Source organism: Pongo abelii, chromosome 23 (genome assembly GCF_028885655.2).
Source record: "Pongo abelii isolate AG06213 chromosome 23, NHGRI_mPonAbe1-v2.0_pri, whole genome shotgun sequence".
NCBI lineage: Eukaryota > Metazoa > Chordata > Mammalia > Primates > Hominidae > Pongo > Pongo abelii.
The window spans coordinates 31,147,435-31,160,566 of NC_085929.1; the positions used below are offsets into that span (position 1 = coordinate 31,147,435).

The 13,132-nt window shown below is 47.0% G+C and overlaps 1 protein-coding gene across 2 annotated transcripts in view; it reads right to left on the minus strand.

The window, feature by feature from the left end:
• The window catches only part of PIWIL3 (piwi like RNA-mediated gene silencing 3), an 85,486-nt gene that overhangs the window by 11,862 nt on the left and 60,492 nt on the right, over window positions 1-13,132 (minus strand). Inside the window, exons 1-2 of one of the 2 annotated variants that reach the window (XR_010139446.1) lie at window positions 2,466-6,475; window positions 618-769 (exon numbers count right to left, since the gene is read on the minus strand). The gene's annotated coding sequence lies outside the window, so the exon portion shown is untranslated. Of the gene's footprint in view, window positions 1-617; window positions 770-2,465; window positions 6,476-13,132 lie in introns of those variants that run through there. The other variant, XM_024240025.3, reaches the window with a different exon arrangement.

A 13,132-nucleotide genomic window follows, 5' to 3' on the forward strand; every position in this document is an offset into this window, starting at 1 on the left:
TGGCATTAATGTGCTATAAAGTACAAAGCAGGCCGGGCACGGTGGCTCATGCCTGTAATCCCAGCACTTTGAGAGGCCGAGGTGGGTGGATCACTTGAAGTCAGGAGTTTGAGACTAGCCTAGCCAACATGGTGAAACCCCATCTCTACTAAAAATACAAAAATTAGCCAGTTGTGGTGGCGGGCACCCATAGTCCCAGCTACCCAGGGGGCTGAGGTGGGAGAATCACTTGAACCCTGGAGGCAGAGGTTGCAGTGAGCCGAGATTGCGCCACTGCACTCTAGCCTGGGCAACAGAGTAAGACTGTGTTTTAAATATATATATATAATATATATAGTTACTTTATGCAGCCTCATTATAGCAAATTAATTTTTTTAAAAAAGTCATATATCAGAAAGCAGTAACTTTTTATCTCCATTAAGAATGGCAAGGTGGAACTCTTGGTCCTGCCTCTGATAACTGGGCAGTTGTGTGGATGGCTCAGCCAGAGACTGCTCCATTTCTCTGTCTCACTCCCCCCCCATCCCTATCTCTGTCTCTCTGTGTCACCCTGTCTCTCTCTGAGTCTCTCGCTGCCTGTACACATGTGTGCCTATGGGTCTCTCACACATGCTTACCTGCTCAAGCTCCTCATCTTCAAATGCTCCATCACAAAGGCAGCCCCACCTCTCAGCAAATCGATGACCTTCATGGGCCTCGGCGCCTGCACCAGGCCCGTGCTCTGGAGGGCCTCCAGGGTCGCCAACTCCCCCTCAAACATCTGCCGGGCCTGCATCCAGAACACAGCCATGAGCCTTGTCAGCCTTGTTGACTCAGCCAGGGCCTCTGCCCACCGGGCCCTTGACGGAAGCTACCACATGGAAATCACAAGGACCTTCAGTCACTGATAGCTGCTGGGAGCTGGCATCCACCCGCAGAGGGCAGGGTGCAAGAGATATGCCCTTTATTGGGTGTGAACTCATCATAAAGTTCACCCACTGGAAAAGTATACAATTTGATGCTTTATTAGATTGATACTGTGTGCAAGTTCTCTCTTGCCCACTGGCAGTTAATCCCCCCTCCCATCTCCAGCCCTAAGCAATACTGCTACGATATTCCATCTCCATAAATTTCCTCCTTCTTTAATAGAAATGAACACATATATATATCTGGAATCTGACTTCCTTCATTTAGCATACTATGTTTGAAGTTAACGCTTTAGCACATGCCGGTCGTGTGTTTTCCTTCATAGTCTGCTGTGTGTATTCATACAGATAGTGTTTATTCATTTATCAGTTAATGGACAGTTAATTATTTTTGTTTTTTTCTATGATGAGTAATGTAGCTTTGAGCATCATATACAGTCATGTAATGCATAATGACATTTTGGTCATTATTATTATTATTTTTTTGAGACCCAGGCTGGAGAGCAGTGGCACAATCTCAGCTCACTGGAACCTCCGCTTCCTAGGTTTAAGCAATTCTTGTGCCTCAACCTTCTGAGTAGCTAGGACAACGGGCACACACCACCACACCCGGATAATTTTTGTATTTTCAGTAGAGACAGGGTTTTGCTGTGTTGGCCAGGCTAATCTCAAATTCCCAGGTTTAGGTGATTCACTCACCTTTGCCTCCCAAAGTGCTGGGATTATAAGTGTGAGCCACTGTTCCCAGTCTAATTTTTTTTTTTTTGAGATGGAGTCTTGCTCTGTTGCCCAGGCCCAAGTGCAGTGGTGCTATCTCGGCTCACTGCAAGCTCTGCCTCCCGGGTTCACGCCATCCTCCTGCCTCAGCCTCCCGAGTAGCTGGGACTACAGGCACCTGCCACTGCACCCGGCTAATTTTTTGTATTTTTAGTAGAGACGGGGGTTTCACCGTGTTAGACAGGATGGTCTTCATCTCCTGACCTCGTGATCCACCCACCTCGGCCTCCCAAAGTGTTGGGATTACAGGCGTGAGCCACTGCACCCAGCCACCCGGTCTAATTTTTTTAAGAAATAAGAGAACTATTTTCTAAATTTCCTTTGCCAATTTATATTCTGATCATGATGCATAGCACTAATTTCACTGTACAACGTATGGTAGGCCCCAACATGTAAGAAATGATGAAAGTAACATGTAAAGATTACCATAAAACAAATAAGATTATCATTGTTGCTATCATCTTTGTCAAATTGTCAAAACAATCTAAAAGTATATTTTTATGTAAATGTGCTTGGCAACATAGCTAAAAAAAGCCTTATCAGTTACATACTTTTATCAGTAACAACGTCAGAAATTTTAAGGGGAAAAACACTTGTACTCTCAACACAGTATCAGAATTAACATAAAAATTCTGCTGGTCATGTTGGACTATTTAATTGTCTGGGGCAGTGTTTTGTAGACAAATGAGCATCTGTGGAGCACCTGAAGTCGGGGATCAACAAAACTTGGGTTTCAAAAGTTATCTGGATTTACAGTGTGAAACTTTGTTGGAGGACACACACCTTGCTTGAGCGAGGTGCCTCGGTGTATGTGGATGTGTTGGAGGTACAGCATAATGGTGGCTTCTTCCAGAAAGGGATATTTGGGGTGGATTCATTCCATCTGGACAACACAGCCTGATGTGGCATGGACATGAATGGAGGTGAAATGGACAGTAGCTGAGAGGATCAGTCCTGACACGGGCCAAGGTGAAAAACCTGCGAACCCCTTCAGGTGCAAAGTCTTCAGCTGAAAAAGGAGGTGGCCACAGGAAATACTGAGATGGATCAGCAATGCACGGGAGGGAGAGTTCTTGGCCCTGCGGAGTGAGTAGTGTGGATTCTCAAGTTTTCTCCTCTTTCCATTAATTTCTCTTCCAAGGCAGACGACTTCGATGATAAGCTTCCAAGATACCTGGAGCGATCAGATGAGCCTCGGCCTACTCTTGAAGCTAAAGGAAGGCTGCTAGCAAGACTGGCATCTGGGCTTGGCTGTGCGTGTTTTCTATTGTGGGAAAATATACATAACACAATATTTCTCATTTGAACCTTTTAACCAAAGTGTGCACGCAGTGGCATTCAATATATTCACTTACACTTAAGGCACAATGACAAGGCAGCAAAGGGCCGTTGGGTGATTAGTTCACCACACTTGTTGCAACTGTTCGTACTGCGGAGTTAAAACATACCAGCATTCAACCCATGTCTCCTCTCTTGAAATAAACTGTCCCTTTTGCAAGGGACCTAAATATTAATTTACAGAACTCATTGACTATTTGCCTCTTGCAGCGGAAGTCCCTGGATGTCAGCCTTCTGGTGGGAATTATAAGAAGTATGAGCCCCAGGGCTCCTTGAGTCTCTCCCCAGCCAGAGTCCACATATTTTCCCCCATGTTTTGTGGTGAAAAGGCCTTTCAGAACCCTAAATCCATCTGGTTTATACTTGTTGCTGGGCTCCGTCATTCTAGTCAGAATCTGGGAGGATGCCACCATAGGTAGAGGAGGCCATGAGTGTTTCACCTCTAACATTCTGTACATATGGCCTGTTTATTCTGTCTACTGTGAGTGCCTGATTCTGAGTAGAATTCAGGCCCAGGGACTGTTATCTGCTTTGTTTAATAAATTATGCCAAGCCACAAGAAAAGCGACGCACAAATCAGGTGTTTTGTATGTGTGTGTTGAATGAATGAACACCAACCAGAGCCTCTCCAGACGTCTTGAGTGGGCCTGTGGCTTCTATTTCAGCACCAAGGGACCCCTCTTCTGTCTGTGTCAAGGAGAAAGACAAGCCAGAAGGAATCTGAGACCTCCTTTAAAAATGTGGCCATAGATTCGCTTTCTATGTGCTTTTCCAAACACTGAAGGATATGGGCCACTGAGGCAGAATGCTGTGAGCTGCTTCGGTGAGGGGAAGAGAAAAGTCATTAACATGAATCACAGCACCCCAAATAGAGTTCTTGGTTCAGGGTCCAAGGTATGATTCCTGCCTCATTACAGTTACTGCCTTTGAGGGCTGGAAAAGCCCCAGAAATCCTAGACCTCCTCCCTCATCACAGACATGAAGCTGTGGAGGCCTTGGGAGAGGAGCGTTGAGATGAGGACAGAAGAGAATCTAAGGTCAGGCTGTATCCTGCAAAGAGCACTGGGTTCTCCAGGTCACAGCTCCACGCTCACACTGCCCTTTCCTTTCCCAACGCTACCTCATTTCTGCAACTGGATGCTCAGAAAATTACTTTGCAGACTGAAGTCTCTGACCGTGAAAGCAACAATCTGCTTGTCATTTCTTTTTCATGTCTTTTTCCTCCTCTTTCTTCCTCATTTTCTAACTTCTCTCTTTCTTACTGATGATCTCTTTGCAGCTCTGTCCCATTCCATCTTTCCCTCTCTCGGGATCCTTGTCCTGAATTGCAGAGGTGAAGTGATGAGGTCCTGAGATAGCACCACAGAGGTGAAGGAGAATTGAGTTCTCAAGCTGGGCTTTAAACTGCCGGGAGCGTCAGGGCCCAAGCTGCCATCTCAACTCTAACCCTACCCTTTCTTTCCCCAAGACCACCCCATTATCACAGCTCTTATACATGCCAAGGCATGTGATATAGAAGATGAAGATACAGACAACAGCAATCTGCATGTTATTTTTTTTTCTCACTGGTGTCTCTTTTATATTCTCTTTCCTCTGCATACATTCCTCTTGGTAGCTGTGCCCCATTTCCTCTTTCCTCTTTTAGTATCATCATTGTGAAGGGCCTGGTCTCACCCAGGCAGCTGACTTCCTTAGGTCTTCACTGTCTGTCTATAAAATCTCTCCCAGCCCTCTTCCCACTGTCTTGTCCCTGCCCTGGTTTCTGACCCCAAGCTGCAGCACTGAATCCTGCTGAGCAGCCATGAGTGTTCCAGGCAGGGAGCTGGGCCGGAGGTAGGAAGAGCTGGGCTCACTGTGGTGGAGGGACCCCGGTGAAATCTGGGTCTGCTCTGGGAACCCCCATCACAGGGCTTTTCCTGCACTGGGGGGCTCTGGACATGCACAATTCTTCTCTTTCTTTCAGAAGTCAAGAAATTCTCTTATTCTCCATCCAGGTCAAGACGTGGATGGCATAAAGATAGAGAAGAGGGGTATGCAATGGAGTGTGGAGCAGGCAGCATGAAGGAGGGAAGCAAGGAAGTAAGTGCGTGTGGTCCTGTTCCTTCCCTCACTTTCTTACGGACCCATCAGAAAAACCAACACATCCCAGGAGAACACGGAGCAGCTGCTCGTGGGGTGATCACACAGGTGCCTTGAGCAGCCATGCAAGCCAGTGAAGGGTGCCCTGAGACTGTCCTCCCACAGCCCAATGATTTTCCTCTTAAGTTAAAAAGTACAGGCAATTTGGTTGGGTGATTAGAAAGAAAAAATGATCATTAGGGAAAACAACAAAGAGCTCCAGGAAGCTTTCCATGGGATGTGCCGGTTCCTGACCCTATCCTGTTGAGGGTCCTGGTGGAGGGGCAGGGTCACCTCCCCCACCCCTGTGTCATCAGACCTCCTGCTCTCTCAGGGCCCAGGTGCAGGGGACTCTGACTGTTCATCCTGGAGATCTGGAGATCCCCCATTTCTCTGTTTCAGTATCCAGGGCTATTCAGTATCTCTGGAGGGCTGCCCATGTGAAGTTCTAGTTTATTTTGCTCCTTGCAGGACATTTATAGGCAGACACACAACACCCTCAGCAGGAGTCCTGAGAGCAGCAACCAGGCCTCAGTGCCCCATGGATCTGACCCAGGGACATCAGCACCAGGTCACTTTAAGGCCCTGAGGAGCCTTCTGGGACCTGCACACCCAGCCCAGCAAAGCCCTCCTCCTCCCTCCCTCTCTGGCGTCCCCAGTGACTTGTGTCTGTGTTGCAGAACTCTGTCCCAACATCCAGGAAAGCCGTGACGTGCAGATCTCACCTAGGCCCAGAGAGGATCTGGAGTGTGATATGTTCTGGGGAGACAGAGTCAGACTGGAGGCTGCTTCACCTCACTTAGACTTCTGAAAGTCTAAGGCAGTTAGTTTTTGAATATTATCGATTTGGGATTAAGTTTAGAATTATATTCCATATTGAATGTTGAACATTTTTATGTTAAACAAAATCTATTGGTAGTTTTCAATAGCTTCTATAAAATAAAAGATAAATATATAAACATAAAAAGCTGGCTAAACAAAGGCAGGCCTTGGTGAGCTGTTCTGGGCACTATGCTTTGTGCAGTGCGCCTGTTTCTCTCTGTGGAAGCCCAATGCTCCCAGGAACCTTGTCTCAGCTTCTTGGCCTGCCCTCAGACTACCCAACAGAATCCCCCAGCACCTCTGTTGGCTTCTTCCAGCTCTCCTGCTCTGCCAGCAGCCTTCTGAGGGTGCTGCCCCACTCATTCTGTGCTAATTACATGAAGTCTTGTGCTCAGAACATACATGGGGTAACTGGTTTAGTTTAGGTGTGATTCCCATCCCCAGCCACAGCAGGCCGCCAGGGTGCTGGTGACGTTCTCTGTTTAAACATGTTTATAAGAAACTGTAAGACTGTACACTTAATATCTGAGCACTGCACCATGGTTAAAACAAAATGTATCAACAGCAAAAAAATTTCCACAAAGCCAACTTCAGAGGCCAGCACAGTTTGTTTCCTCTGATTACTAACAAATGTTTAAGGGAGAAAGAATGCCAATCTCCTACATACTCTTCCAGAGACTAGATGTGGGGACGCATCCATGCTGCCTTCGTCAGATTAGGAGAATCTCGACACCACCCCAGCAGCGGATACAGCAGGGAGAGGAATCTCACAAAAAAGGCTCCTGAGTGTATCTGTCAAAATCTGATACCAATCTTCAGCAGCCTCGATTCAGAGATGCTCGGGAAAAAAGCAACTGAAATCTCATGGTGGGATTTGCATGGGGTTGATGAGGACAGGACCACTGGCTGTTTGGTGCAGCTGGGGAGAGCGGTGAGAAAGAACAGCGCCATCAGGTTAGTGGAATGTACATTTGATGACAGAGTGAAGGAGGCCCTGGGTGGTCCTCAGGAAGGATCCTGGGCTGGGGTTCTCCAGGCTGTGGCAGTGGACAGACCCTCTAAGAGGAGATGGACTCTGCCCCTGTCTTTTCAGAAGTCTAGGGGAGGGAGGAGGAGTTGGAGAGACTGAGTCTTGGTGAGGAAGGATGTGAGCTGGAATTTGCACACACTCTGCTGGTGCAGTTGCCTCCCATTCCCAGCCAGGCATAGTCCAGGCACTCAGTTTCTGAGAACAATAGCCAGTGAGACAGTGGGCGTCACAGGCTTCATTCATGAAACCACTGAAGCACCTGCCCCTGTGCCTACATTCCCAGTTAATTTTCATTTACTGCTCATCTAGGCTTGGCCAGTAGAAGGGAAGTTAATTCTTGGCACAGCCATCCTGTGGCAGTGAGTTTGGAATGTCCTGAGTTCTGAACCAGCTTGGGAACCAAGCCAACCACTGGTCATGTGGGATGGTCAACCGGTCATGGGGAGGCTCCCATGAGGCAGCTGACGGCGTGAAGATGCTGGGGGAGCAGGTCGCACATTGGCACTTGTCCTTCAAGGGGCTTTGTTTGCAGGAAATGGCCATATTTTAGGTCAAAATTGAAACCTCGAGGCAGGAGGCTGTGTTATGATTTGAGCCCTTTCTTGGTCCAGTCACCTTACAGGGCATGAGTCTTCCTGAGGAATCCTTGAGCAAGAGGATTTGAGAAAGCAGGTGAGAAGAGCTCTTGGTTCAGGGCCCAGGGCATGATTTAGGGGTGTCCGAGGCTCAGGGAACTTTGTATCCAGGCAGCCAACTACATTCTTGTCCCAGAGCCATCTCTCATCAGTGCTGTAACTCTGGGCTAGTCCCTTAAAAGCTCTAAATTTCTGTCCCCTGAGCTGTGCAATATGGATTGTAGCTTCTGCTCTGCCCATCCCTTAGGCTGATGTGGAGGTCACAGAAAATAACAGATACTCTCCATGAGCTGGAAAATATTGCCCCAAGGAAAGGATGAAGTAACTTTCCATCCACCACTGCCCTGGAGCCATCCAACCTCCCTCCTGTTCTGAACCACTGCCAAGCGTCTGGTGTGTTCTTCTGGACGTTGAATGAATGAGCACTTCAGGGCACTTATGAAGCATGAGCCTTTCAAAGGCTTGACCTGAATTTAGTCATTTTAACCCTGTAACATAACATAGACCATGCTAACATTTCCACACCTCAGAGAACTGAGACACAGAGAGGCCTATTTAACTTTTGCTAGCGTGTACAGCCTCTAGGTAGGATTTGAACCCAAGTCGTTAGGGAATGGGTTCTGTGCTCTGGATCACTTGGATCTGCCTTTCTATATTGTCTCTAAAGAAAGATATTTGCCAACACAATCCATCTGTTGGGTTTTAAGTGCAACCCACACTGCAAGTCCTTCCTAGAGCCCAGTTTGGGTTCAGATGGCTTGGTATGCACAGTGAAAACTGAGATCAAAAGTTTCAACTGGGAATACATTAGCAATTTCTCAATGGAATTTTTTTGCTTTTTTTTTTTTTTGTTGTTGTTGTTGTTGTTGTTGCTGTTGTTTTTTGATTCAGAGTCTCACTGTGTCACCCAGGCTGGAGTGCAGCGGCACCATCTCAGCTCACTGCAACCTCTACCTCCTAGGATCAAGCGTTTCTCCCGCCTCAGCTTCCCAAGTAGCCACCACGCCCAGCTAATTTTTGTATGTTTAGTAGAGACGGGGTTTTGCCATGTTGGAATTCTGCCAACAAGATGTCGACAGCTGTCTTTATTGTTAATACATTTGGGAGAATGTTGCCTCCAGGATCTGACAGTAGTTCCTGAGGAGTCACTGCAGCCTCTTGCTAGCCCCATGCAGTGGGTCAGAAAAATCCACAACTAGCCACACAACAGCATGCATCTGGAAAAGCGATCAACTGAAGCTACTGTGGGAAACCAGTTCAGTTCATTCAAGCATGATGATTCTGGTTGATTCCATGTCCCATATTTAAGACAAACTCTAAAAATGTTATGCTATATTCTTATTTTGTTTCATGTGTGCAAATTTGAAAGAAGTCAATCGCTAGTCCCACAACTACAGAAGTACAGATTCATTAACAACTTGAAGTTTGGTTCTCTTTTCATAGAAAACAACATCTCAATCTAACTTTTAGCCATTTAGCTGAGTATTCAACATCAGCTGAGATGAATCTTTTCCTGAAGCAGTGTTGCCAGATTTGAAAAAACTGACATTGTATAGAATAGCTGTGAATTAAGATAAAAATTGAACAGACAGTATAGAAAGCTCTCAATCCCCCCACCTCCACCACAGTTTGCATTTCTGAATCACATCTTACATTGGTGTGGTTCATGTGTTACAGTGATGAACCATTATTGATACATTATTATTAACTAAAGTCCAGAGATTGCATCAAGGTTCACTCTGTCTTGTATACCCTATGGGTTTTGACAAACTCATCATGCCATTCATCACCATTACAAAGTAGCTCCATGCCCTAAACATGACCTGTGTTTCACCTGTTAATCCTCCTCCTCTTTTACCAGAACATCTGGCAATCAATCACTAGTCTTTTTACTCTACGATTTTTCCCCAGAATTTTGTATAGTTGGAATCAGAGTAGGCAGTTTTTCAGACTGACTTATTACACTTAACAATATACATTGACTTGCCAGTGTTTGACATGGAGGTCACCCCCATGGACACCACATTCCCTTCCCAGCCTCTCCTCCTTGGGCCTCCTGCTGCCTCCAGTGAAAGCTTCTTCCCATCTACCCAGGCCCTTTGGACTCCTCCCAGTGACAGCACGGCCTCAGCCAAGGACACTACCAGCCTGCCTGCTTTGGAGTTCTTCGGCTGTATCCCAACATTGAAACGTTCTGTTACCCCTGGAGCCACCACCCAGCCTATAGCTGGGGACCCCGATGGGCAGCAGTATGGAGACCACACCTTTGGGTGCTCTCTCTGGTTTCTAGACTTGGCAGTTGATATTTTTTACCAATTTATATTCCGACCATGATGCATAGCACTAATTTCACTGTACAATGTATGGTAGGCCCCAACATGGAAGAAATGATGAAAGTAACACATAAACATTACCATAAAACAAATAAGATTATCATTGTTGCTATCATCTTTGTCAAATTCTCAAAACAATCTAAGAGTATATTTTTATATAAATGTGCTTAGCAACATGGCTAAAAAAAGCATTATCACTTACATACTTTTATCAGTAACAACATCAGAAATTTTAGGGGGAAAAACACTCGTACTCACAACACAATGTCAGAATTAACATAAAAATTCTGCTGGTCACGTTGGACTATTTAATTGCCTGAGGCAGGGTTTTGTAGACAAATGAGCATCTGTGGAGCACCTGAAGCAGGGGAATCAACAGAACTTGGGTTTCAAAAGTTATCTGGGTTTAGAGCGTGAAACTTTGTTGGAGGACACACACCTTGCTTGAGCGAGGTGCCTCGGTGTGTGTGGATGTGTTGGAGGTACAGCATAATGGTGGCTTCTTCCAGAAAGGGACATTTGGGGTGGATTCATTCCATCTGGACAACACAGCCTGATGTGGCATGGACATGAATGGAGGTGAAATGGACAGTAGCTGAGAGGATCAGTCCTGACACGGGCCAAGGTGAAAAGCCTGGGAACCCCTTCAGGTGCAAAGTCTTCAGCTGAAAAAGGAGGTGGCCACAGGAAATACTGAGATGGATCAGCAATGCACGGGAGGGAGAGTTCTTGGCCCTGCGGAGTGAGTAGTGTGGATTCTCAAGTTTTCTCCTCTTTCCATTAATTTCTCTTCCAAGGCAGACGACTTTGATCATAAGCTTCCAAGATACCTGGAGCGATCAGATGAGCCTTGGCCTACTCTTGAAGCTAAAGGAAAGCTGCTAGCAAGACTGGCATCTGGGCTTGGCTGTGCGTGTTTTCTATTGTGGGAAAATATACATAACACAATATTTCTCATTTGAACCTTTTAACCAAAGTGTGCACGCAGTGGCATTCAATATATTCACTTACACTTAAGGCACAATGACAAGGCAGCAAAGGGCCGTTGGGTGATTAGTTCACCACACTTGTTGCAACTGTTCGTACTGCAGAGTTAATATATGCCAGGTATTCAACCCATGTCTCCTCTCTTGAAATAAACTGTCCCCTTTGCAGGGGACCTAAGTCTCCATTACAGAACTCATTGACTATTTGCCTCTTGCAGGGGAAGTCCCCGGATGTCAGCCTTCTCGTGGGAATATAAGAAGTATGAGCCCCAGAGCTCCTTGAGTCTCTCCCCAGCCAGAGTCCACATATTTTCCCCCATGTTTTGTGGTGAAAAGGCCTTTCAGAACCCTAAATCCATCTGGTTTATACTTGTTGCTGGGCTCCGTCATTCTAGTCAGAATCTGGGAGGATGCCACCATAGGTAGAGGAGGCCATGAGTGTTTCACCTCTAACATTCTGTAGATATGGCCTGTTTATTTTGTCTACTGCGAGCGCCTGATTCTGAGTAGAAAGAACAGTGCCATTGGGTTAGTGGAATGCACATTTGGTGACAGAGGGAAGGAGGCCCTGGATGGTCCTCAGGTAGGATCCTGGGCTGGGGGGTCTCCAGGCTGCAGCTATGGACAGACCGTGTAAGAGGAGATGGACTCTGCCCCTATCTTTTCAGAAGTCTAGAGGAGGGACGAGGAGTTTGTAGAGACTGATTCTTGGTAAGGAAGGATGTGAGCAGGAAGGTGCACGCTCTGTGCTGGAGCAGCCACTGCCCCTTCTCAGCCAGGCCTGAGCCCAGGCTGCTCGGACAGCTGCTCAGCTCTTCAGTCCATGAGACCCTGGGAGCTTGTGGGCTTCACTCACCAAAGCCCCCGAGCACCAGCCCAGCAGGCCTCCTCCCTAGTTAATTCTCCTGCCCTGCTCATAAGAGTTTGTGAGTTTTGGTGAAACTAATGTTTTGTGATGCTGTCTTAAGGTTGTGGCTGGCTTGCAGCCACATCTGTCTTTAAGAAAGAAACCAGTTTCTCCACTTGTCGTGAGCTCTGAGGCAGCTGGGAGTCAAGCAGCCACTAGTTACTCAGGGTGGTCGCTGGAGCACTGGACACCTCACCTTGAGGCAGCTCACTGTGTGACGGTGCTGGGGGAGGAGTGACACAGACTGGACACCCTGATCCTTCAAGGGGCCTTTGTTTGGGATCAGCTGCATCATATTTTGGGTCAGGGATTAAAATGCAGTGGCAGAAGGCTGGGTCAGGCACCTCCCACAGGACATCAGCTCTTCCCAAAGCAATCCTGGAACAAGAGGATTTGGGAAATGGAGTGAGGGAAGCCCTGGTTCAGGGGCCCAGTGTGAGACCTAGAGGGCCTCTACTTCAGGGATCTCCAGCTCCAGGGAGCCAACTACATTCCTAGCTCCAGCCCCATCCCTCCTCAGTGTTGTGGCTTTGGGAAAGTCACTCAGCCCCTCTAAATTTCAGTTTTCAATTGTAAAATGTGGGTCACAGCTCTGCTCTGCCCACCCCACAGGGCTCATGTGAAGGTCACAGGAGATGACAACAGATTCCCCTTGAGGAGCTATAAGGCATCCTGCCCATATAAAGGCTGCAAAAAGACCTTCCACCTTCCACGTCTTGTAGCCAACCAAGTTTCCTCTCTTGAGGCAACCACTGTTATGTGTCTGCCTTAATCCTGCAGACGCTTCACATTTGAACACTTTCATAGCACTTACGAAGTGCCAGTCATTTTTCTTCAGCTTTAATATGGATCTGCTTAGAGTAAGCTTCAGAACATAATGCTAATAGGCAGGCTCTATTGACATCTCCACATCACACAGCAGGGAACTGAGCACAGAGGGGTTAGTCACTTTGTCACTTTCCCAGGGTCACACAGCTTCTAGGTAGGATCTGAGCCCAGGCCATCAAGCACCTGTCCCTTCTCTCAGTCACTGAGCTCAGCTGTCCTCCTGAATTGTCTCCTCTCATTGGAGTAACTTCCTGACACCATCAGCCTGTTGTGTATTTTAAGTGCCTACCACACCGCAAATCCCTCCGTCCTAAGCCCAACTTTGACTCAGTTGCTCCCCTAGGCAGCTGGTGAATCAAAGTGTGGCCTGGGAAGATTGTTAACACTTGTTCATGGTCGCCTGCCATCAACATGTCAAGAGTGGTCTCTATTTTGACCTTTCCTTTCCTTTTT